General features: G+C 37.4%; 1 protein-coding gene across 5 annotated transcripts in view; it reads left to right on the top strand.

Annotated features, from left to right (window-relative positions):
• The first annotated feature begins 2,703 nt into the window (after positions 1-2,703).
• The window catches only part of ROBO1 (roundabout guidance receptor 1), a 1,151,573-nt gene continuing 1,126,296 nt past the window's right edge, over positions 2,704-27,980 (top strand). For 4 of the 5 annotated variants that reach the window (XM_021932676.2, XM_021932679.2, XM_021932688.2 and 1 more), the window contains exon 1: positions 2,705-3,126. The gene's annotated coding sequence lies outside the window, so the exon portion shown is untranslated. Of the gene's footprint in view, positions 3,127-27,980 lie in introns of all 5 variants that reach the window. The other variant, XM_021932690.2, reaches the window with a different exon arrangement.

Raw genomic sequence — 27,980 nt, 5'->3', positions numbered from 1 at the left:
GGATTTGAAAGTTTTTAAACTATACATATTTCAAAATTACTCAAGACAGAGTTTTTTAAATAGCTTGGATAAGTAGCTGAATGTCATTATAGTTCATTAAGTTTCATCAAATGGCATGCTATTGCATGTTTACCCACCTAAATGTACAAAGTAGACTGATTGTATTAATGGCAGACAGGGATGTGCCAGGTATGTTTTGCTTTCCAACTTTTATAGATGTTCACATTAACCACAATAAGGCATTGTCATCATGATCCAAGGACATCATGGAAATCAGTTTCTGACATAGCATATATTGTCCTTGAAAACTGCACTGACAAAATGAAGGGTCCAACAGTACTTCAAATAATAAAGAATAGATCAAGGATATTACTACAGATCTAGGATATATGAAAACTGTTGTGGTTCTAATATCCTTCTTTAAAATATATTTTGTCTTAGTGTCCAAGAAGTAAGGAAAATATATTTGCAACATTTATAACTGTATATTTACTATAAATATCTCATATGATAATAATTTGGATAAACAAGTAATTTATTGAAGAGATGTAGAAAACTTTTTAAAAAAGAAATAGTAAGTTAAACTTAAGTTTCTGTTTAGCTTGCTATATTTTTACATCAGCCTTTTATGTAGAAAGTAAAAACTTATCATGAGACTATATAATAAATTTGCTATCAGGTAAGTTTTGTTTTATTTATTTTCTTCTGTTCACTATTACATTTGTCCACTACTAAACTTCCCCATTTAATTATGGTCATAGATAAGCTGCATTGATTTTGTATAAAATCTGTCAGCTTGTGTAAAACACGTCTTTTCTCAGTTCTAAAACGATACACATTAAATGCAGAACTTTCAACTTACAAGATCACCTTGTAGAAAGAAGTTGAAACACCAATAATTTACTTGTTTTAGAAAAAAAAAATGAATGTCAGTCATCTTCATTCAACTTTGCATGGTCATTATGCTTTTCTTACTCTGCTACTCTACTAAATAATAGCTTTTACAGATTAAAAAAACTCCCTTATACCCTTATACTTATACCCTTATACAATATACAAAATATTGCAATACTTCGATATTTTCATTTTAACTCTATTGTAAATGGAGAAATTATTAACCTGAAATAAAGTGATCGAAGTAACCCTGAATAAAAGTCATTCAAAAGCTATTTCAGTGACACAACAGCAATGAAGAAATACAGCAAATTGACTCTGATGTAATACCAATGATCACGTCTTTTCACTCTGAATTAGTGGTCATGGATATGTTAAAAAATATGTGTTTGGTGCAAACTTTGCAACTACACATAAAAATACTGGATTTTCTAATCCCTGAAAGAAGTTCTCTTCTTTCACCTCTCAGTCGTGTAAGAGTTAATTCTGTTTCCTACAAGGATGCAATCTGTAAGTTAGGTCTGGAAGGAAGCAAAGGCAACCTGGACTTGAAGTTAACACTTCTGTTGTCAAGGGTTACTGATGGGGGAAGGGAAGGGGCTGGAAAAGGAAAGAGTTATGGAAATGAAGAAGGATTGTAGCACACACTACATAAATTCAAATGCTATACATGTATTTGGAATCAGATTTCGAGTCTGTTGTATTTTTGCATTGTGTTTTCATTTATTTAGTTTACACATTGGTGGTGAATTTATAGGTTGGTTGATGTTAACCTTATCCGGGGTGTCCCTTTCCAACAATGTTCATTTAGTGGTACATTACATATATGTAATAATTTTGTAATTAAATTGGAATTTATCATAATTATTTACATCAAAGAACAATAAAATTATGTTACTTCCTAAATTGTAATATCAGTAAATATCATATCTAGGATTTTGTGGAAAGTCTATGTCATTTTAATTTAAATGAGGAGTTCTCTTCTCCTCCACAAAATTAAAGACAGAAGAAAACAGCATGTTTAAGACTTCAAATTAATATATATTAAGATTCAGCATTTAATATTCTAATTCTTAAAATAACTGGCTCTCCTGATGATGAACTAAAGTGATTTTGCACACTGTTTCAGTATTTCAAATTGCTAGTCACCACAGGTCTGCCTCACTTTAAATCTCCTTGTTATGCCAATTTGCATTACTAATGGACTTGCTAAGAGAGAAACTGCAAAAAGAGAATGTAGCAATTAATAGTAAATGCTTGACATACTGTGACATTATAGATACCTTTATGTTGATTTATATTTTTATGCCAATATTTACAAGGAAAATATTTCTGAATTTCTAATTTTGCAAAGTAAAAATGATGCCCATGCCATTGTCATTGATATGATTTTTTTCTGTAGCATTTGATTAATATAACCCGTGTTTTATCATTGGTAGACTCATATTTTGGCTTCTACTATCTACTACCCGTGTAAGATATTTTATCTGGAGTAGCTACGAATTGTAAGGAATACAATTGGGTGCCATGTGTACCTATGTGAAGCGCAGAAGTATTTGATTATATACAATTTCCTGGATTTATATGAGAGTAATGCATAATAGAGAGCAAAAGAGGGTTTTCTTGCCAAAAGTATCTGTGTGAATTTTCCTTCGCAAATGTTCTTTTAAAATCCTTTGTATGATCAAAGCCACTCCACACAGACAATTAAAAGCAGATATGAAATGATAGATCACATGACAGGAGTTAAATGTAAAGGTTTTTTTTTTTTTTTCCTCCCCCCTCGGTTAAACATCGCAGCAGGCATTACAATACCAGAGGTAACGAATCAATTAAATCCATTTTCCCCTCGGCGTCTCCAAAGCTGCGTGCCTAGTGTTGCTGTGTAGTTTAGAACCGGAGCAGTAGGACCCAGGGGCCTCCGCAGCCACCAATAGAAGCGCACACTTGGACCTATTTGTATGCAATGCCTTCTGCTCTGCGCATTAATAGTAATACAGATAACGGGTTTGAAAGAATTCTCTACCGAAGAAGGATTGAATTTTTCCAGGGTGCTGATACCGAGAAGAAACCCGACTTCACTCTCTCCCCATTTTCCCACTCTTAGGTTGAAAAGTCTCAGACACCTTTCGCTTGGTTTAAACTCGGAAAGGTCTCAGTGCACAGCAAAGTTGGAGGGGCTGCGTCTGCACTACGGCGCCGCTAGATCGCTGAAAACAGGCTTATCCAAGGGTAAGTCTCGCAAATGGTTGCAAAGGAAGTGACAGCAGGCTTTCGATTTGTGAAAGGGGACACGCTGGGTTTTACACTGGTGGTTGTGGGAGTGCAGAACGGTTGCCGAGAGGACTCTGCAGTTCATCCAGAAATTGTGGCTGATACGCCAGGGTGTTTTGGGGTAGAACCAAAAAACCTTCAGGCTAAATCGGAAATTGCAGCCTTGCGATCGGGAGGGATTCAACAAGTTTTCCTGCAGGGATGCGATGTTTGTTTATTCCTTGCAAGTTGTGCCGAGTGTCCGTTCCAGGTAGGCTGCGACTGCTTAACAAAGAAGTTTTGGGATTTGTTTGTTGTGTGTGGCTGGACTAACCCTTGTCTGAGTAGGTTTCGTGCCGCTTTTGGCTTCTTGGGGGCACACCGCGCAATTTCCTCCTGGGATGCGGCGAGCACCAGCGGTCTGCTGGGCTGGGGCCGGGCAACTTTGCAGCTATCTCAGTGTCGCTGACCGCGCCGTTGTGAGTGATGTGAACGGACTGAGGCGTAGACCCCGGCTGGCTGCAGGGAGCTTCCAAACTCTGAAAGCATTCTCAGGAATGAATGAGCGTGGGGGCTTTGAAAATAAGCGTCACTGGGTGGATTTTGGTAAACTCTTGGCGACATGTAGGCAGCGGGGACTTTTGACACTTGCGATTGCAACCTGCAGGATTTTGCCTGAAAACATGGTGCTGATGTGAAGATGAGAGCTGAAAGCTGAGCCAGCGGGGACTTTATGTGAGGGAGGAAATGAGGGAGGGAAGGAGGAAGAATGAGAGAAGACATGAATGGAAAAGGTGCGTCCCGTCTTTCACACACAAAAACCACACGAGTGGGACGAGCTAGGAGGCGCTCCAGTTGGTGGCGTTTAGCTGGAAAACGTATTGCAGGGAGGTCCAGGAGCCCCTGCATTATGGATGAAGCTCGTGCCCTTCTGGGGCCCCTTCCTGCTCCCTCTCCCGGCCCCCTCTTGCCAGCCCCGCTTCCCCGAGCCTGCGGCCCCAGCGTTGGCGCGGGTGCGGCCGCGCGCGGGGCTCGGTCCCACAGCTCCGCGAACACAATAGGGAGAAGCAGGCGAGCCCCGCGGGCGGCCGATGCGGAAAACTCGGCGTGGCAACCCCAGTGCCGCAGCCTGCGCTGCCGCTCCACCCGGGACAGCGGCGCTGCAGAGGCGGCTTCTGCCCGGCTGCCACGCGCCCTGGGGTCTCGGAGGACCGCGTGCAGGGCGCTCACACCTGGCCGCGGAAATCCTGGGATCCCCTTCTAGGAGGCACTGTGTCCCACGCACATAGCGGGGTGGGGGGATGGAATGCTAAGACATCCCACTCCTGGCTCGAGTCGGAGCTTCCACTACTCGAATATCCTTAGTATGCACCCCAAGCATCTAGAGGACCTGCGCCCCCAAGAGAAAAACGACACGAAGGGGAAAGAAGGGAAATGTTGATGAGGCTGCAAGAGGGGAAGGAAAACAAGCAATTTGGGGCAATTATGGTCAGTGGTCAGGCTTTTCTGGGCTCTTTTAAGTGGATTGATTTAGACGGAGCTTTGAAATGCTGCCCCTGGCCTCTCTGCCGCACTAAAGGGGGCAGATTTCCAGAAGCAGGAACTCACTGGAGACTCCTTCTGTAGATGAAGGGAGGAAAGGGCAGGGCAGGAGGCTCATTTCACAGGGTAGTTTAACCCTGACCTCAGCACCTCCCACCCTTTCACGCCCCGCCAGGGACTGCCCCGACCTTGTAAACTCCTCTGTGTCATCTGCCCTGTGTAAGTGATTTTCATCAAGCTGGGTGGTACAGAGGCCTGTTAAGAGATGGTTGTCTGTTTCCAAGTAGTGGTGGGAGATTGTTTAATTTGGAGGTTGATTGTCAACCCCGGCTGAGCGCGCAGAGGAAGGAGCGTAGATGCAGGACCCTATAGAATGGGCCACTTGGGGTTGTCAGTTACTTGAAGGCTACGTATCAAAGGAAATAGAATGCTTTGAGCACCTGGGGGAAGACGGTGCCATTTCATTTTTTTCCTCGCTTTCCCTGCGCCTCCTTTATTGTGGTTGTTTGGGAACTAGGATATAATAATTACCAAAAAAAAAAAAATGTTGAAAATCCACTGATTTATTTGGAAGCCTCATAACTGGGTTTTCAGGCCCAAACTTTTATGCTCCTAGCACCTATTGTTTTGAAAGCCTCAGTTTGCCACCTTAAAACCTGCTTCTCTACTATATCTTGAGGAAGCACTGGTAACTTTCAAAGGCCATCCGTAAGCATGCATCATATTGGTTTTATTAAAGGGAAGAGGCAGGGTTAGGAAATGTTCCGTCAATTTTTGGCCTTCCAATATCGGCCCCCATCCCCCCCCCAAAAGGAAGATGAAGCAGCAGCAGCTCAGAGCAGATATCTAGTTGGTAAGAGGACTTTGTTTCTTAGGGACCTATACCTCTCCCATGAGGGACAAAGATTAGGAGTATGTAAGGAGTGGGGGCATTCACCTCATATTGTTGCCTTGGTTTTTGGACTTCCTTTCACCTTTTCCCACATATCTTCCTGCTCCATGCCTCTTCCAATTTAGCCCTGTAGGATCTGCAGAATTGAAGCACAATGACACAGCTGCAGATCCCTGGTGGAGGCTTGCTTCAGAAAACAGCTGATAATCACATGTTTGTTGTATTTTCCTATTTACTTCCTTTTACTTCCCTTCCCTTCCCTTATCCTGTCCTTGAACCAGTGTTACCACCTTCTGGGCTCTACTCTATGAAGGTTAGTGATTTCCAGAGATATAGCACTGAGCTGAGCATGGGAGGAGGGCAGAGACTCAACAGCTGCCTAGGGAGTCCCAAAGGTTTAATGCCGACTTTCTCTTACCCTATGCTGCATGAAATAAAGAACAAATACCCTAATATCTCCCCAAAGAGAACTGCATTGTTCTGTATAATTTTCCTTTACCTTATAACATAATAGAATCAATTCAAACATGAAATAACATTGGCCAGAGATGAAAAGGAAGCTATACACTTGTGTGCACTATTTGGAAACTAGTGTTGTGCTTAGCTACAAAATCTCACTTTTTGGCATTGCTGTATACTTAATACATTAGAAACTACTTTTATTGAAGCAAGATTTAATATGTTACTTTCATTATGAGGCTGAGAAACTCAAGACACCACAAAGATGTGAATTTAAAATGAAAAAAACAAGGCAGTAAAGCAAGCCCCTGGCAGCTTGATGAATGAGCAGGTGCAGTGCACCATTTGAAATGTAACTTGAGGTGAGCTTCCGCCAATTTGCTGGAGAATGAGCTCCTTCTTGTCACCTAAACTCAACTGATTTTCCTCTCTTTCTGAGACCATAAACAAAAACATAATAGCATACAGTAGGCTAGATTATGACCTGGTCACATAATCGTTTATCTCTCTAAACTTGCTGTTGAAGTGAGCAATGTTATTGTTGATGTATTCATATTTGTACCTAAAATATATTAGTGCTATATGGATCAGTCAATTCTCCCAATTCTACAGGAAACTGAGGTTCTAGAAGATTAACTGACTAATTCAAAACTGTATAGGATAAAACTGTAGAAACAGTGTTAGGCACGGTACCTGCAACAGGTATTTCAGTTAATCCCCATATAACCCTTTCAAAGTAGGCTTTATTAGGTGTCTACAACATATGAAGAGAATGAAGCTCAGAGAGGTTAAGGAAAATATACGTGACCATTCAGCAGAAAAGGGGTAGAGCCAGGATTAGAAACAAGTTCTTTCTTACAACAGAGTACATGCTTTTCTAGTATGTCATACTGCTGCTTTTAAATGAGCCATTCTCTTCAATTAACTATACCTACCTATTTTCTCCCATACTTAAACAAGGAGTTTGATTATTCCTTGAATTTTATTTTAGTACTCGTAATTTTTAAATCTCCTTTATGTCGTTTTCATGTCCAAAGCATTATTTGCATTTGTCCAAGACCAAACTTTTACAGTTACTTTCCAGGGATCTCATAGCCAGTAAATAACTGTTTCAGAAAATATACCCCACCCCTATCTGACACCCTACCCGTATTATCATCTCTGGGGAGCAGATCATTTGGGGAAAATTGAGGGACTTTTCATTTTCTTTGAAATTTGTACACATATAGCCAGGATGTCTGAGAAGGATCCATTACGTCATTTTCAGCCAGAAGTTGTACATTTCCACCTTTACATTCTGCACACATGTCTTCTCTAATCTGCAAAATTATCTTCCTCATTTGGCCAAACACTATCCATTTGTCCGGGATGGTTCATGTTCCTTCTTTACCAAAAAATTTTTCTTATTATTCCAACACTATTGCTGTTCCTTACCTCTGAAATTCCAAGTAAGTTCCAATAACATCTGCTGTCTAATCTGGTCTTTATTCAGGGATTAGGAGTAAACTAACATTTCTTGAGCCTTTACCTTATATACTTTTACATACATTATCCATCAACTATAAATTTCTATTTCTTCATTGTATTTCTTCATTTTGCCCTTATTGCTTTTTCACTCTCGATAGTCACCCAGATGTTGTGATACATTTCTGGAGTTTCAATAATGACATCCAAATTTTATATTTCTTGTCCATGCATTGCTCTGATTGTCACACTTATATTTCCAAAGATCTAATGTCATCTCCACCTAGAGATGCATCACAAACACTTTAAAGGAAACTATCTTAAAGGAAAGCATTCCAAGCCACAGGTATCATCCTCCATGCCACACACTTGCTTATTTCTTTAGATTTCCAAGTTATAAATACTACATCATGCATCCAGACACATTGCTCTTTGCTATGTCCCTCTGCCTCATTCTCTATGTTCAGGTCATGAAAAGAAAAACAAATTAGGATTTTTCTCTTGAGCTTCACCTCTTCTCCTCATGGGCCTGTCCTCCAATTCTTCCTTCTGCCTCCTGGAATCAGCCATTTGAAGTCATGTGCATACTATGACACTGTCTGTTAGGGCAGAAATGACAATTTCTAAACTCCTTATCACGTCTTTGAAGGTACTCTGTGATATGAAGCATGAATTCTTCTTTTCAGTCTTCAGAATGATCAATTACTATGAAAATGTACTTGCATTTTATTAAATACTCAGGCTGTTTCATTCCTCTGTCTGTGTGTGTGTGTTTGTGTGTGTGTGTTTTCCAGAATTCTGCCCCAAATGGTTCTCACTTTCTCATTTTTTCAGCGATGTTTGAAAACACAAAACAAGTGTCACTTCTTCTGTGAAGACCTTCATGTTGAGAAAATAGGTTTAAGTATTCCTCCCTTTCTGATCATTTAATAATGCCTCTGAAATTCCATTGCAATCATTTATTCATTTCTACTATGAGACTGCGCTATGATCTGATGTTGTGTCTTCTCCAAATGCATATGCTGAAATTAAAATTAGGAGATGGGGCCTTTGGGAGGTGATTAGACCATGAGAGCAGCGCCCTCAAGAATGGGATTAGTGCCCTTATAAAAGAGGTCTGAGTAGGCCGGGCACGGTGGCTCAAGCCTGTAATCCCAGCACTTTGGGAGGCCGAGACAGGTGGATGCAGCTCAGAGGGAGATGGAGACCATCCTGGCTAACACAGTGGGGAGCCAAATCTTTATAAAAATGCAAAAAACTAGCAGGCGTGGTAAAATTTTGAGGCGCCTGTAGTGCAACTCCCTCGGGAGGCTGAGGCAGAGAATAAGTGGCAGGGAACCAGGGGGGCGGAGCTTGCAGGGAGCCAAGATGGCGCCCAGCCTCACTCCCAGCCTGGGCGACAAGGCAGAGACTCCCGCCTCAAAAAGAGGTCTGAGTAATCTCTCTTGCCCCTTCCCCCACGACTAATCATGAGAAGATGGCCGTCTATGAAGCAGAAAGCGGGTCCTCCCCAGACACCAAATCTTCCAGCACCTTGATATTGGACTTTCCAGCCTTTAAAACTATGAGGAAAGCATTTCTATTGTTTACAAGGCACCTACTCCGTAGCGCTTTGTTGTGGCAGCCTGAAGATTCTAACACAGACTCTAAATTCTGTGAAGAAGTATGCCTCAAACTTTGTCCATTGAACCAAATAAATCTTAAAAGTGAAAAAAATAACCCTTAAAACACCAGTTCCAGGATCCCCCATCAGAATGATTGCAATAGAATATGTGGGGGTGGAGCACTTGAGTCTACATAGTAACAGATATTCCAGGTGTAACCAGGGACAGGATGTTGATCACAAGAGTTGCTCTCCAATTCAGCCAGATCAATATGGTCCTGATTTTAGCAGTTGGGGGAGGAGCCATTTGCACAGCTTTTTAGATCTTATTTTGTGTCTTCCCGGATTACTGTGCTTCAGAGAAAGATTTGCTTAGAGTCTAATAAATTAGATCACATGAGTCATTCTTACCGAAGTACGAGAGTCCTGCATCAGAAAGGCCGATTTGCCAAGAGGAGAATTTCGGTAATCACATGTGAAAATGGCATTTAGAGTTGAGGTGCTGCTGTACAGAGTACTTGGAGCTTTTAATGACTCTGTCTTTTTATTATTATGACATGTTTGATTAGCAGACACAAAAATGAGTGAAACAAGTTCCCTTGAATTACCACCCATGTTAAATAATAAAAGATTAAATGTAATACTGAAGTTTTCTGGGTACTCTTCCAGATTGAATCTCCCTTTTAAGAGCTAACCAGTGAGTAAATTTGCTGTTATTATTTATATGCATTTTGTCTTGCGTTTACTATATATATTACATCTTTAATTCATAAATAGTATTGTATTAATTAAGTGAAATATTTGCCTAAATTGTCAAATATTGCTTGCATTCTTGGAAATTTTTTTATGATTAATTAAAGTTGCTTTGGGTAGAGTTACTTTATTCATATTCATTGCAATACAGTATTCTATAAATAGTACATTCTATACTATATATACAGCATTTATATTCTATAAATACTCTAAGTATATAAGTATATTATAATTTTAAATATATTATTAGATATTTAGTAGATATGGTAAAATATATAGTATATTCTATATATAGTATATATTCATATATAATATAGTGCATATATATAGCATATATACAGTATTAAAATATATATTATGATTTATGTTTTTCTCTCTCATTTATAGGTATTTTCACTTCTTACTATAACAGACTGTAGCAATTTTTTGGCACATGTCTCACTATGCACATATACTTTTTAGATATTTGCCTAGAAGTGAAATTGCTGATGATATGCAATGTGTTTCTTCTCTTTTTTGTGCGCAAACCCATAATAGTACCTGTAGTATATATAGTTTCCAAGCATATTTGTGAAAGCCCCCATGAATATTTAATAATATTCACATTTCTTAATTTTGCCAGCTGAATGGTTTTAATTTGTCTTTTCTGATTATTAGTGTGGTGAGCATGTTTTCATAGAACATTCAGGTTTTTTTTTTCTGTGAGTTGCTTAAACATATTTTTTACCCATTTGTCTAGTGAGACATTTATCTTTTATCTTGCAGATTATAGAAATTCTTTATATATTCTGGATTCTACTTTTATTTTGGTATATGCATTTGAAATATATTTTTCTAGGTGGTGTTTTATCTTTTCTTCTTAATGAAGGAAATAATTTTATGTATTTTTTTCAAATATGATATACATTGTGCTTTATTAAAATTGATAACCTTTTATTACATTTTTCCATCTTGTTTTGGGACACCAATCTTTATGGTGAAGTCATAAAGTATATCTTACTTTTTTTCTGAAAATTTTTCACTTATGCTTTTTTATTCTTTTTTTTTTTTGAGATGGAGTCTCACTCTCTCACCCAGGCTGGAGTGCAGTGGCACAAACTCGGTTCACTGCAACCTCCACCTCCTAGGTTCAAGCAATTCTCCTGTCTCAGCCTCCCGAGTAGCTGGTACTACAGGTGCCCGCCACCACACCTGGATAATTTTTGTATTTTTAGTAGAGATAGGGTTTCACCATATTGGCTAGGCTGTACTCAAACTCTTGACCTCAGGTGATCCACCCACCTCGACCTCCCAAAGTGCTGGGATTACAGGCATGAGCCACCACGCCCCGCCTCAATTTTGCTTTTTACATTCAGGTATTTTGCTTTAGCTGGAATTGATTTTTTGTTTTATGTGCTGAAAAATATGATTGCCACTCATAAGTTTTCCATATGCGGGTGGGCTAGCACTGCCTTTTGTTTATAAGGCTGGTTGGCATCTGTCCCCACGTGAGACATTTGTTTCTGGTTATGTCTGTCAGATGGGTTTGTGGACAATCATCTCACTGAATCATCACAATGTTAATGAACCAAAGTGAAAAGCATTAATTAAGACTAATTAAGACTTCAAACAAAATCCGATTATGTTTAGCCAGAATTAAATACCATTTTTTTAAAGACAAACTGTATAATCTCTTTAAATTGTATGTGAATTGTTCATGTGTAATGAGTCCTTAGCTAGGCATAGCATCATTTACTTAGTTTTAGTTCTCTATAGAGAATATTAATGAATACTATTTACTAAGGATGAACTTTCCTTGTGTATAGGACTATAGCAAAGGTAAACCTTAGAAATGGACTTCAGTACGTGGAAGGAAGAAGCATGACTCACTGTACGACCGTAGCATGACTGACCATTTGCCAGGTGAATTAGAACCTGGAGATAGAACATTTCGGCACAACAGCCAACAGCTCCTGATCAATGTGTAACTCTTGAATAAGCATTCAAAAAATATTCATCCAAGCACAAAATGTTTTGAAAGGAAATTATTCCAGCATATTGTACATATTATATTAAATTTTACCCTGGAATGAGGAACTAGGAGGATTGTAAAACAACTTCGCTTGCTTATATGTAGTCGCAGAAAGTATTCTGTAAGAATTTACCTTTTACTCTCCAATTAACAACCTCATACTAAACAAGCATGCTTTGTGCTAAATAAGTATTAGATTATTTAAATATTGGGTATTAATTTAAGAGAGTGTTAAAAATGGCCTGGTTTAGCCAATGACAGATGCATAAATTCATAAGCTTACCTAAAATTAATCTCTGTACCAAATATAAATTATATTCATACCAATAATTTTGATTTCTTCCAGTGAATGCTTTTTGTCACAATTCTGATAAAGGAAAGAAATTATTTTGGAAAATGAAGGAATTTATTGTGTGCCTTTATTCACTCTTTCTGGCCCTCTTTTGTGTGATTTTGAGTTTGAGTTCTTCAGCACTCTGCCTTTCATAGACTCCAAGCTACTTTCCTAACTTCTTTCCCTTTCTTCTCCCTCTCTCCTAAGTATAGTGTGTCTTACAATACACTGTACACTTTACCCTCCCTCAACACACCACTCTGTTTCCAACTCATTGCCTTCACCTTCTTGTCTTCTCAAAACACCTTTCTTCTTTTCTGTCTGTAGAGATTATGTTCATTCTCCAAGATATAACTTTATTTTTATGCCCTTTTTGAAGCATTTTCTCATTTTCTTATAGAAAGGTCATCTCTCTCTCATTTGTGTTTGAATAAGACTCAGCACTTGCCTGTATTACCCTTTAGCACAGCATTATTTGTGTCAATCTTAATAACCAGACTGTGACTAACTAGGACAAAGATGACAACAACGTATCAGTGTGTTTATCTGAACTTATGCTGTCTAATACTCTAACCACTAGCTACATGTGCCTATTGACACTGAATGTGCTAGTGCAACAAAGGAACTGAGTTTTAAATTAAATTTATTTTAATTTAGAGTTTCAATTTAGATAGCTAATTTTATGTCGTGAATACGTGGCTGGTGGCTACTGTCTTGGATAGAGCAGATATAGACTGTTTCCATCAGCAGAGAAAGTTCTATTAGACAGTGTTGGGAAGAATAGACTCACAGTAAAATTAGAAGCAGATGAATTTATGAATAAAATAGTTTTACAGGGCATGGTAATAACATCAATGCTTTAATTTTCAGTGGATAGCTGCCACGGAGTTGTATTTTACTCATGATGGTGTTGGTAAGGATAATTTTGCAACTCTACAGATTTCAGCATGTCCAGGAAAGAGATAATCTCAGCCTGATCAAGGAGGCAATGACAATGTGAACCATCAAAGGAACTAAAAGAAGAGTTAAAGCTGTTTTTGGTGAATTCCCTAAATATTCACCTACAACCTGTTTTCCTGAGGTGGAAGTAGAGTAATCATCATGTTTTAAGACTCTGGGATATGAAAAAATGCGATTGGACCAGTGGTCATAATTCCTTCCCTCAATATTTTGACTCCTTCACGTGAGAAGGTAAACTCATGTCTTCTTTTTCAAATATTGGATTCAATTTGACATTAATAGCCATAAGGATGACTATTATTCTTATAGTTATTATTTAGAGATAGGGTTTCATTCTGTCACCAGGCGGAAATGCAGTGGCACGATCATAGCTCACTGAAACCCCAAACTCCTGGGCTCACGTGATCCTCCTGCCTCAGCCTCCCACAGTGTGGGCATTACAGGTGTGAGCCACTCTGCCCAGGTGTTTGGCCTCTGTCCTCATTTGAGACACTTGTTTCTGGTTATTGTCTGTCAGGTTGGTATGTGGACAGTCATCTCACTAAATGATCGCAATGTTAATGAATTAATCAAGACTTCAAACAAAATCAGATTATGTATTGCCGGTGGAAATGTGAAATGGCACAGGCACTGTGGAAACAATACTTTGGTTCCTAAAAAAAATTAAACATAATTATTAAATAATCCAGCAATTCTACTTCTGGGTACATATTCACAAGAATGAAAAGCAGAGACTCAAACAAATTGTTTGTACAGCAGTGTTCGTAGCATCCTTATTAACAGTAGCCAAAAAGTAGAAGAGCCCCAATGTCTATGGATGAATGAATGAATACACAAAAAGTGATCTATTATGTACAACGGAATTTTTTTCAACCATAAAAAGAAATGAAATTCTGATACACACTGCAACTACATTGTGGGTGAACTTTGAAAACACTATGGTAAATAAAATATGCCAATAAACAGGATAAATATTATGTGGTTCCACTTATATGAGGTACCTAGAATAATCAAAGTCACAGAGATACAAAGTAGAATGGTGGTCAGCAGGGATTAAGCGGAGGGAGAGATGGAGAGCTATTGTTTAATGAATACAGAGTTTTCCGTTTGGGATGATGAAAGCATTAAGGAGATGGATTGTGGTGATGGTTGTACAACAATTTGAATGTACTTAATGTTACCGAGTTAAACACTTAAAATGGTTAAAGGCATACATTTTAGGTTACATATATTTTACCACAATAAAAATGACTTTGATAAATATTTATTATGGAATCATTTTTGCTTGGATATCTTCACTCCTTAGAAAAATATCTCCACTTCTAATGAGGCCTGTCAATGTTCATTTTAAAGATAACACCATATAATAATAGACTCTTCGCCTATTAATATTAGGAGGAAGGCAATAAATCAAGAGATTTTATGGAAAATGAACATACCTGCAATGCATCTGCCCTATGGGTTGCAATATACTAAACAAGTATATTTAAGAGAGAAAATAAAATACATAACAGTGAATATTGGGATTCTGGATATGAGAGCTGGCGAGGTATGATAGAGGTTTTGGAATGAAATGACTGCATAACTGAATGCAGTAGGTGTGTAAAACCCCAAGAGGACTTCCTGTTGAGGGTGATACAAAGCGGCCAATAAGGCAATGTCTTAGCCACCTGCACCTGCAAACTGCCAGATCAAAAACTAATATGATCAAATGGGATTACTCCAGTCACACAAATGTATGCTGAGATCGTGAATTGCAGATTATGGAGCATCTGCTCTCTTTCTGACTCCTTGTGGGGCAGGATATGTACAAGGAAGGGTCTTGCGGTGATGGTGAGAACACTGATTGCTCTTGGTGCTGGAAACAAGCCACAGTCACATCCTCTTCTTTTGTTTTTTCCCCTTCTTATTATGATTCACATTCTGATTATAATATCACTTTAATCTATCTTCCTATTCTAGCGCCATTAAATATTTTAAGTAGAAGCAATTTGGCATCCTACAGATAACACTCTTTCCAGATGATGCTCTAGGGTACTTAAAACCCTCCTTGAGATTCACTGCCCTTTTTACATTACACAAAGATAAGGCTTTTCATCTAACATGCAGAGGGCATGAGCTGTGAGTTTTTTGTTTTGTTTTGTTTTTTGTTTTCAGAAGAGTAAACCACTGGGCTAGCTTGGTTGTATTCTTTGGCATGATGCTGTTGCTTGTAGATGGGTTTCCATGTAATTAAATTCAGCTTAATAAGCACAAGAGGGTAGAAAGAAGATCTTGATTATCTATTAGAATAATATTGCAATTAGATAAATTAAGCAATCATTTTCATTCTAAGCATTGTGAGATAATTTGGGGGTATGAGAAACTATTATTAAAGTGGTATCACGGCCTGGTACAAGTGGCTCACACCTGTAATCCCAGCACTTTGGGAGGCAGAGGCAGGTGGATCACATGAGGTCATGAGCTCGAGGCCAGTCTGACCAACATGGTGAAACTCTGTCTCTACTGAAAATACAAAATTAGCCACGCATGGAGGTGCGTACCTGTAATCCCAGCTACTTGGGAGGCTGAGGCAGGAGAATAGCTTGAACCCGGGAGGCGGAGGTTGCAGTGAGCCAATATCACACCATTGCACTCCAGCCTGGGCAACGAAAGCGAAACTCTGTCTCAAAATAATTAAACAAATAATTAATAAATAATTAAAAGTGATATCAGGTAATTAGAGCTTGGGTAGGGGAAAATGTCAAGAAAGAATTGTTTGTGTTTTGTCCAGAGCTATGGTCTTAGCTAACAGAGTAGCAAATATGGTCTTTATTTTGCTTTAGTTGCTAATTCCAGAGCAGCTAAGAAAGATTTTGGTTGGAAAACTGAAAAGCATTGCCTGTTTTTCTGCAGTCCAGGCACTTTATATTTCATTCTATTCCTTCTCCATTAAGTCTCTCCAACCTGCCTGTGAGGAGAAAGAATGCTAGAGTGGGAAGATAAAGACGTGGAGCTAGTGCTGCTGAGATGCTCAGTCATTCGCAGGATCTTCTTCTCATCGGTTCCTATAACCTTGTCTTCATTCACTTTGGCATTCTTGTCTTCCATGACTTACCTTCTTAAAATGAGCAAGGGACTGACTTGAACAACTTATAGTTCACTTCAACAGGCATCTATTAAACACCAATCTGTATAAGGCAGGATACTAGACAATGGAAGGCACTGAAGTGAATACGAGTGATCTCCACCCTCAGCAAATCCAGGTTACAGCATAGACCAGTCCCACAGCTTCAGTGGGGTTCTCTCTCTCTGCTTTCCTGTTCACTTCTAAAATGGCATATAAAACCTGCTTACATAATCCTATTTCAGAATAATCACTGTTTATCTTCAGAGACAACCTTTTCCTTGGGGCCATGGCTCATCAATTTTCCTCCTTCATGTATTTCCAACCTCCTTAATAATTGATTTCTTTACCTATTTTTATCATTATTTCAATCCTAGAAAGAACATTTGTCGAAGTTTTCATAATCCTTTCTCATCAAGTTATTTCCTTGTATCCTTAGACCGCCCGCACCCTTAAAAACCAAACTTTTTGAAATAGTGTCCTTTTTGACTATCTCCTATTCTTCGCCCTCAATCAATGGTAGATTTGTACAGCTCTAATCTGATCACATTTAGATCCCATACATTTTAAAAGTTGCCAAATAACAGTCTAGCTTCAGATTTCATCCTATTTCAAATTTTTGGATCATTTTAAATTTATCAAATAAGTTCAAAGACACCATTCTCTCCTAGATTTCCTCCGTATCTTTGACCTTTCCATTCCCTTTGCTGCCTCTTTCTCCTCTGTCAGTGTTTCAAAAGCTGTGTATTCCCCAGGTTCTACCCATAAAGCTTTTCTGTTATGATTCGGTGGGTTCTCTCTTAATGCTCTTCTTTGCATCTAAGACTTTAACTTTTATATAATGGAGAAAAAAATGACATGGCATTAATAATAATTATTGGCAAAGATATTTGCAGATGATGTCTGTAGAACCCACTTATTGCTTGCTCACCATCAGGAGAAGCACCTTTATCATTTTTTGCACACAATCCTGCAAATCACTGAGTAGACAATATCATCACTGATTTGCAGATAAGTCTCTCATGTACAAGGGTTCAGGGCAGAGCTTAGGTTCAACCCTGTTTTGTTTGACTTCTGAATCCAGGCTCTTAACATTAAAAGACTTCTTGCAAATAGATACCCTTACAGAGACTCTCAATTTAGCGGTACACTAAAATCACCTGGGAGAGTTGTTTTTTTTTAATCCCAGTATCCAGTTTGCACCCAAATCATTGAAATCAGAATTGCTGAGAATGTGAACTAAGAGTTAATATTTTTAAAAAGTAGTTTAGGTGATTTGAATAAGCAACAAAGTTGAGAACCACAGGTCATACAAAATATTTTGATGGCATTGAAGTGTATTTGTTTTTCTATCACCGATCTCTCTCCCCAGCTTTATTTTCATTTTACAAAATATTTTCCAGGCTTTACTGTGCCTCTTCATTTGTCTGCTCTCACTCCCACCCAGATGAACTAACCGTCAGTCACACTATTAATGTTTGCCTTATCACCTAAATCTTATTACATTTTTCCCACTCCCTACTGCCTCAGGTCTTTTAAATTAAGCCTGTGGACTTAATTGGGATCTCCCTCACTCCTCATAGTTGATAATCCCTCTTTTTTAAAATTGTATCCCTCAGTCATATTCTTTCTAATATTCTTTCTCTTCTTCATTATCTCTGCAAGTAAAGTCACTCAGGCTGTCCTCATCTCCCATGTAGAATTTTGTAGTGGACTCCCTACCTATTTTCCATAATTATGTCCTCCCCTCTATTTATTTTTTTCCTTGTTTTATTCTGTCAGTGTTAACTTTCAAATATGCCCATCAGCTGTGCTGCTCTTGCAATAAAACCTTTGCTTGACTGCCTGCAGAATAGAGTCCAAGCAAATTACAAGAATTTGTGAAACCTTCCACCCTCTGCACACACCTTTCTTCCTCACCTAATTTCTTTTGGCTTGATTGAAACACCCTACATTCTAAAGCCCTTTCTACAAGCTCCCATGGCACCACTATGTTCCATTTCTTAAAATGTTTTATCATACTTATTCAATGCCTGCCTTCTCTAATAGATTGCTAGCACCCAGAGAGAAGAATGAGTGACTCTAGGTCCATTGCTATCAGAGTGCTTTAAACAGGTTTTATTTAAAAAATTTTGTGTTGAGCGAATACATGCATAAAGAAATGCATACAGAAACTTCTCAAAACTGTCATTTCACATTTTTTCTTGGAGTGGAGTTACCAAGTACTCTTCCTCTCTGGTCTTTATCTGCTAAATTCATCATATTTTAAATGTGAAATACACAAATCCACTATTTCTGCAATTCACTCTTTACAGAAACAGTAACTTTTCCCCTGTTGCTTCCATGGTATGTTGTTCCTACATCTGTCAGAATTGTATCAGATAAAAATGTGTTGTATTGTTTCCCTTTTAAAATAAAAATACTCAACAATAAGGGACATACTGTTTTCGTTTGTAGCTGCTATGCATATGAGAGTGCCTGCTACAGGTGATAATTAAATTCTTAACTTTGTTGAATGGATAACAGGTTTCCTGCATTATTGAGTGTATTTAATGACCCTGGCCAGTGACATTCTGGCAACTCTATTTAATGGTAAGATTGTGCACTTCTCGGCTGGATAAAATAAATGGAAAAATGTAATGGTTATCTAATACCCTGTGACTATTCATTAATGAGCCTATGAGTAAAGAAAATTATTTAATTTGTTATCTGAATAACCATATTTTCATCACTTTGTAAATGCATGCCCATGTTATTGTAGATAAAAATTGCAAGATGCACTGAAATTTGATAACCATCCTTAAATATTTAAGCCTTTCTTTTAAGTGAAAAAGAAATGATCTTATACTTCACTTGTACATTTAACAGTGGGTAATAATCCATATACAAACATCAGGATACTATAGGTATATTTGCTTTATGGACTTTAATAACAGCATTTAGCTAAATTATCAAACACAGATAAGTGATTTTACCTATTGAATGTTATTAATCCCCCTTCCCTAATTTTGATGAGGCTATATTGAAAACCTGAATTTATAAATTTCTAGTAGATACTATGACTACCTTACATTTAGATTGCAGTGCTATAGAATATTTTCAATCTCAAGACATTTTTGCAATTAATAGTACATTTTAATGATGCAATAATTCAATAACTAAATTTACATTTATTCAGGACTAGAAGGCAATATAAATCATAAACAGTATATTAAATGTGTATGTAATTACAGGGAATCAATGACTACCACAGTTTATCCTTGTGTATTGAGATATAGCATATAGAAGGAATTTCCAAAACAAACTAAAATATTAAGATTTAACGCAAGATAAATTTTCATTTGATTTGCAAAACTGTAAAACTAACATGATATCAGCCAACGTTTTCTTGGAGGAAAGAATATTTCTTCAAGCTACTGTGCCATATAGTTAGACTACATATCTACATGAAATTATACCATTTCACCCAGCCATCCCATTACTGGGGATATACCTGAAGGATTATAAGTCATGCTGCTATAAAGACATATGCACACGTATGTTTATTGTGGCACTATTCACAATAGCAAAGACTTGGAATCAACCCAAATGTCCATCAGTGACAGACTGGATTAAGGAAATGTGGCAAATATACACCATGGAATACTATGCAGCCATAAAAAAGGATGAGTTCGTGTGCTTTGTAGGGACATGGATGCAGCTGGAAACCATCATTCTCAGCAAACTATCACAAGAACAGAAAACCAAATACCGCATGTTCTCACTCATAGGTGGGAATCGAACAATGAGATCACTTGGACACAGGACGGGGAGCATCACACATCGGGTCCTATTATGGGGAGGGGGTGGGGGGGACGGATAGCATTAGGAGATATACCTAATGTAAATGACGAATTATTGGGTGCAGCACACCAACATGGCACATGTATACATATGTAACAAACCTGCACATTGTGCACATGTACCCTAGAACTTAAAGTATAATTAAAAAAAAAAGAAATTATTTATTTTAAAGTAATTATTTCTCTGGTTAATTTCAGAACAACCAAGTATATTAAAAAATTAATAGTTTGTTTGTTTTAGTCATTTTTTTTCTGTGTTACTAGCTTCATAATACCTGCAGGTGACAGTAGACTCATCATCTGAAACAATCAGAGAATTTAAGAAAACAGAAAAGACCATGTATTAGTTCATATTCATGCTGCTGATAAAGATATACCCTAGACTGAGAAGAAAAAGAGGTTTTAATGAACTTACAGTTCCACATGCCTGGGGAAGCCTCACAATCATGGTTGGAGGCAAGGAAGAGCAAGTCACATCTTACATGGATGGCAGCAGCCAAAGAGCTTGTGCAGGAAAACTCCCATTTTTAAAGCCATCAGATCTCATGAGACTCATTCGCTATCACAAGAACAGTGCAAGAAAGGTACACCCCCATAATTTATTCACCTCCCACTGGATTCCTCCTACAATATGCTGGAATTGTGGGAGTTACAATATATGTTGAGATTTGGGTGAGGACATAGCTGAACCACATAATTCTGTCCTGGCCCCTCCCAAATCTCATGTCCTCACTTTTCAAAACCAATCACACCTTCCTAGCAGTCCCCCAAAGTCTTAACTCATTTTAGCATTAACTCAAAAGTCCACAGTCCAACATCTTATCTGAGACATGGCAAGTCCCTTTTGCTTATGAGCCTGTAAAATCAAAAACTAGTTAGTTACTTCCTAGATACAATGGAAGTACAGGCACTGGGTAAATACAGCTGTTCCAAATGGAAAAAAGTGAAAAAAACAAAGAGGCCACAGCCCCCATGCGAGTCTGAAATCCAGCAGGGCAGTTGAATCTTAAACCTCCAAAAAGATCTCCTTTGACTCCATGCCTCACATCCAGGTCATGCTGATGCAAGAGGTGTGTTCTCATGGTCTTGGGCAGCTCTGCCCCTGTGGCTTTGCAGGGTACAGCCTCCCTCTTGGCTGCTTTCATGGGCTGGCCTTGAGTGTCTGACTTTTCCAGGTGAACAGTGCAAGTTGTTGATGGATCTACCATTCTGGGATCTGGAGGACATTGGCCCTCTTCTCACAGTTCCACTAGGTGGTGTACCAGTAGGGACTCTGTGTGGGTGCTCTGACCCCACATTCCCCTTCCATACTGCCCTAGCAGTGTTTCTCCATGAGGTCCCCGTCCCTGCAACAAACTTCTGCCTGGGCATCCAGGTATTTCCATACATCTTCTGAAATGTAGGTGGAGGTTCCCAAACCTCAATTCTTGACTTCTGTGCACTTGGAGGCTCAACTCCACATGGAAGCTGCCAAGGCTTCGGGTTTGCACCCTCTGAAGCCATGGGCCGAGTTCCCTTTCAGCCATGGCTGGAGCTACTGGAACACAGGGCACCAAGTCCCTAGGTTGCACAGAGTAGGGGGACCCTAGGCCTGGAACACGAAACCACTTTTTAGTCCTAGATCTCCAGGTCTGTGATGGAGGAGGCTGCCATGAAGACCTCTGACGTGCCCTGAAGACATTTTCCACATTGTCTTGGGGATTAACATTCGGCTCCACATTATTTATGCAAATTTCTGCAGGTGCCTTGAATTTCTCCTCAGAAATTGGGATTTTGTTTTCTATCGTATTGTCAGGCTGAAAATTTTCCAAACATCTACACTCTGCTTCTGTTATAAAACTGAATGCTTTTAACAGCACCATGCCACATCTTGAATGCTTTGCTGCTTAGAAACTTCTTCTGCCAGATACCTTAAATCGTCTCTCTCAATTTCAAAGTTCCACAGTCTCTAGGGCAGGGGCAAAATGTCACCAGTGTCTTTGCTAAAACATAGCAAGATTCACCCTTACTCCAGTTTTCAACAAGTTCCTCATCTCCATCTGAGAACACCTCAGCCTGGATTTCATTGTCTGTAGTGCTATCAGTCTTTTGGTCAAAGACATTGAACAAGTCTCTAGGGAGTTCCAAAGTGTCTCACATTTTCCTGTCTTCTTCTCAGCCCTCCAAACTGTTCCAATATCCGCCTGTTTCCAAGTTCCAAAGCCACTTCCACATTTTTGGGTGTCTTTTCAGCAGTGCCCCATTCTACTGGCACCCATTTGCTGTATTAATCTATTTTAATGCGGCTGCTGAACACATACCAGAGACTGGGAAGAAAAAGAGGTTTAATGGACTCATAGTTCCATGTGGCTGGGGAAATCTCACAATCATGGTGGAAGGCAAGTAAGAGCAAGTCACGTCTTACATGGATGGCAGCAAAGAGCTCGTGCAGGCAAACTCCTGTTTTTAAAGCCATCCGAGCATGTGAGACTCATCTCATTCACTATCACGAGAGTAGCACCAAAAAGACCCATTCCCATAATTCAATTACCTCCCACTGGGTTCCTCTCACAACACATGGGAATTGTGGGAGTTATAACTCGAGATGAGACACAGCCAAACCATATCAAACCCGAAAAGAAATGTAGAGATTTGCCATTTGGTAACATATCTCTTATTTCAAATAAAAATTTTGAAATAAAACTCATTGTATTTAAACACCATAATTTAAAAGTGTGTGGAGATCCATATTAATAATATAATTCCACATGTAAAGACTACAAATGCCCCATAATCAAACTCTCCCATCTGTTATAAAGGTAATAAAATTGTGTGTTTTATGATATAATTCAGATTCGCTTAAAAATATTTATAACCGTATATCACAAGTCTCCCTTTTGTTCATTATTACTTTATAATTCTGAATCTGAATATCCCAAATAATATTTCACTAGGTGCATATATCATTATCATGTAGCTGATGGTCTCTTGAATTCATTTTAATAAAAGATGAAGATTTATTTAGCTGTATTCTACTATAGGTTTGTTATTTGAAATAATTTATGTAAAAATTATATGAAAAGCACAAAATTTTCTACAAAATTGGAAGTACCAATATGCTTTAACAAAATCTGCACTAGTATTTTGTTGTTGTTGTTACTGAACAACTGTGCAATTTTATGAGCAAACAGAAATCCAAGTGAAAAAGAAAATATTAGGATAGTTTGGTCAACCATATTACAAATAATTTTATGTATTCATATATTTAGTTATACCGACAATTTCAAATTATTTTTCTTATTTCCTGTTTTTGTTTTCTCTTTATAGTGGTGTTATTTGATCATTTATCCTATCTTCATTTTTTGTCTCATTTTTCATTGAGTATTTCCTCCAGCTTTGACACACATTTTCATTTTCCTGAAACACACTGCATATTTGTCCTGTGTATTTCTTAAATATTAGTCCCATCTAACATTTAGTCATTTTTATCACTCCCGGTTTTCCTGGGATGTCTTTTAGTTTGTGGGGTGACTATATAAATAAAATGTTATACCTGTGACTATACAAAATATTTTGCTCAGAGGAACTATAATTTCTTGTTCAAGGTATTCCTTGTTAAGCAGTTTAAACTGGAACTCCGCTTTCTGTTATATCACATGAGCCATCAATGTATACTTTCTCATTACTTTTAGCTCTCTGAGATGTTTACTTCCCAATTTCTTCTATTAAAATTTTACTTTTGCTTAGGAGTATAATGTTCACACAGACAAATTATATTCTTCTTTCCATAAAAATATAATTTATCTAAGCTCATTAACATAAAGTGCTTTTAAAATCTGTATGTACATATATACACACATGTATACATACATAATCTCTATATTACCATTTCAAAGCTCCTTGTTGAAGTCCCAGTATCCTATTGAAATCCAGATAAACAAACATATTTTCAAAATAATTGAAAACAAAGAACTGAGCACTCTAAGATTCCCTGAGTGCATTGCATTTCACCTAGCATTCTCTCTAATCAACCATTGAAATCTAGAAACATATCTGCAAGCAAAATACACTTACATTTAAAAAAGCAAAACCCAATTTGTAGAATGAAAGTGAGTTTATATTCACTACTTAGACCTGGATGATTTATGGGCTGGAATACTCCTTTACATAACAAAAATAAAATGGAATATATAGCTTAGAAATTAAATAAGAGTTTAAGCCCAGCTTTCTTATTTAGCAAAGTATAACTGATCGCCTGAAATAATGCTTTTTTACAAAGAAAATGATATTGAATTAAAGCTAAATTAGAAATAAAATAATTTAATCTTTGATTCTTTATAATTATCAACCAAGTCTTATGCAAATGTAAGCTATCATAGCAACAAAGGTGTGTTTTTGTTAAAATTATTATTTTAGGTGATCTCTGAAAAAGCTAGACTCCATTGTAGGTTCAGTCATGTGTTTTGATTTATTTGTGGTATAAAACTTAAAAATGAAGTAAAATATTAGGACTAAAATCTCAGAATATTAAAAGTGCAAGATACTCTGTGGTATATTTCTCATCTCATTACTTTGTGGACTAGAAACCAGAGGTCCTGAAATGGAAATTGATATCAAGAGAAGAAAAGTGAGGTAGAAATTGAGCTAACATAAATGTTATTATAAATTGCCCACTGAAATTACTTTTGTTTTGAAAATATCTCTTATGACAACATGTTTGTTTTAGAAAGATGATGTTGGAAGAATTCCAAATTAGAATAGGAATTGTCAAAATGTATGGTGTAAGCACTGTATCAATAAAGTGGCCACAAATTAATTAATGCTTGTATCACAACTCAGCTATTCATATCTCTCAGTCATCTTTAAAAAGTGGTTGATTTCTTTTTTCTAAAAATTAATGTAGATTTTTATAACATTTTATCTCCAAAATCTCAGTATTTTTAAAGATTGAAGAGGATATGTTAATCACATCTATGATATACAGAAATGTACCATTTCATTCCTGGATGGATGTATGGAAAGAATGGAATTGAAAACTTTCCATAAAACTAATCCATGATAAACCTTAAAAAGGATGATTCCAAGTGAATATTCCACTTCTGATAGAAATAGGGAAAAGATTATATCATGATTGCCTCAATTATTCACTTTCACTTTTACACTTTGTTATAAAGTTTCAAAGCACATTCTCGTATTCTGTGGCCAGTGTATCTATAAGTTAACATGAAAGCAAACACAAAGCAATTTTTAAAATTATACCCTTACATGAAGAGAATATATAATTATTTCAATAAAAACAGGGATTCATAATTAAGAGCATTTTTAAGGGGTAAAAAGCCACGAATGAAGAAAAAAAAGAATAAACTAACTTGACCTTAAGCCAGTTATATACATATATGGTTTTATTAGTCCTTAATGAGCTAACTTATTTCCTTATAGTTGTAATTACAGTCTAATAAACTATACTAAAGTGTATTTTCCAAAAATGAAAAGGGACATCACCATTTGTGGCACCTTGGCTATCTCTTTTTACATGATAATGACACTTTACTTTTTTCTGAGTTTACAGGATAAATATTATTACACCCATTTTGAAAATAAAGAAAAAAAGCTTAATGACCCAACTTGTAAGAAGCATAGGCAGGCTTCAGTCCTAGCTCTGTCTGGCTCCAAATTCCTTAGGACATATCGCCTTTGCATTGATTCTGTTAAATGTGGATGAGTCTCCTTGCAGACTACTCTGATACATTTCCCAGTCAGTGACAATTGTGATAAAAACTGAAGAATTACATAAATGGATTTGTCCTATTTTTTTTAAAAAAAGACAAGAACAAGATTATAGTTTTCACTGTTTTGTGTAATTGGAGATCATGTACATTAATAATATTATTTCCTTTGTGTTTTAACATTTTTAACTAGTAGTATTCTATTTAGATGTTACATCACATAAGTACCAATGCTGCTGTTGAAGAATATGGTCTCAGTCTGAATATTTCAGGGCAGAGCAGGGACAACCAAGGACAGTGTGGTGATAAGAACTTCTCTGTGACTGACTGGTTAGGTTAATGGATGTAAGCTATACTTAAGGCAAAAACACTCTGAATGGAGGCTTGCAGAGGCACCTTTTATTCTTACAAACCACAAAAACGCTTAACTAGCACCCTTCTGGTTGAAATAGAAGGTTTGAACAAGAATAATCATTGGATACAAATTATATTGTGGATTATAGAAAAAATAAGCATTTAAAGCATTCACTTTTAGAATATATATATGTATATATGTTCTATTTTTGACCATATGTGTATATATATCATCCAAAATATTGTAATTTTTTTGTCATTTATCACTTCATAAACTGGAATTTTTGTACAAATGTAGTAACTGTAAATTTTGAATAAGGGGCTCTTTGTTAGTATTTATTTTTCTTCACACATCCCCTATTTTATTGTGAAAATAGGGAGTATAAGTTATTCTTGAGATCAGGTATCTTAGTCACCTTGGCCTTCTGTAACAAAATACAGTAAACCCGGTGGCTTAAAGGATAAATATTTACTTCTCATAGTTCTGGAGGCTGAGAACTTTGAGATCAGGGTGTCAGCAGGGTTGGTCTCTTGGTGAGAGTCTTCTTGCTTTATCCTCACATCATGTGGAAAGAGAGCTAGGTCTCTGGTCTGTTCTTATGAAGTCACTAAACCCATTCAAGAGGACTCCATCCCCATGACCTAATTATCTCCCAAAGGCCCTACCTTCAGGTATCATCACATTGGGATTATGGTTTCAACATATGAATTCTGAGGGGACACAATCGTTCAGTCCATTGCAATAGGGTTTCTTTCTTAACTAATTTTTCATACCCAGTACCTCACACAGACACTAAGTCCTAAATAAATATTTATATGCAGTCATGCACAGCCTAACCATGATTCAGTCAGTGAGGGACCATATACGTGATACATACACAATGGTGGACCCACAAGATTACAGTGAAGCTAAAAAGTAGCTACTGCTTGATGATGTTATAGCCATGGTAATGCTGCATCATAACATATTACTCACTTGTTTGTGGTGATGCTGATGTAAACAAATTTACTGCACTGTTAGTAATAGTGGAGCACATGCAGACCATGCAAACATGTACCGTACAGAATACTTGATCATAAATGACTGTGTTACTGGTTTTATGTATTTACTATACTATACTCTTTACTGTTATTTTAGAATGTACTCCTTCTACTTAAAAAAAAAAAGTTAATTGTCAAACAGCCTCAGGCAGGCCTTTCAGGAGGTGTTCCAGAAGAAGGCATTGTTATCGTAGAGACGACAGCTCCCTGTGTTATTGTTACTGCTCCGGAAGACCTTCCAGTGGGTCAAGATGTGGAGGTGGAAGGCAGTGATATTGATGACCCTGATCCTGGACACAGGCTAATGTGTGAGTTCATGTCTTACTTTTAAACAAAACTGTTTAAAAGTTTTAAAAAATGTGACAAATTGAATAAAAGCTTATAGAATAAGGATATACAGAAAGAAAATATTTTTGCATAGCTGTAGAATGTGGTTGTGTTTAAGCTAAATGTTATTACAAAGAGTAAAATAGTTATACCGAAAAGTTAACAAAGAAAAAAGTTTCAGTAAGCTCAGGTTAATTTATTAGTAAAGAAAGAATTTTGTAAAATAAATTTAGTGTAGTCTAAGTGTACAATGTTCACAAAGTCTACAGCACTATATAGTAATACCCTAGATCTTCACATTAATTCACCAGTCTCACTGGCTCATTCAGAGCAAATTCAGTCCTGTAACTCCATTCATGGTAAGTGCCCTATACTGGTGAATCATTGAAAAAAAATGTATAACATATTTTTACTCTACCTTTTCTATGTTTAGATATGTT

This window comes from Papio anubis, chromosome 2 (genome assembly GCF_008728515.1).
Source record: "Papio anubis isolate 15944 chromosome 2, Panubis1.0, whole genome shotgun sequence".
In the NCBI taxonomy this organism is placed as follows: Eukaryota; Metazoa; Chordata; class Mammalia; order Primates; family Cercopithecidae; genus Papio; species Papio anubis.
This window is presented reverse-complemented; position numbering and strand designations above follow the sequence as displayed.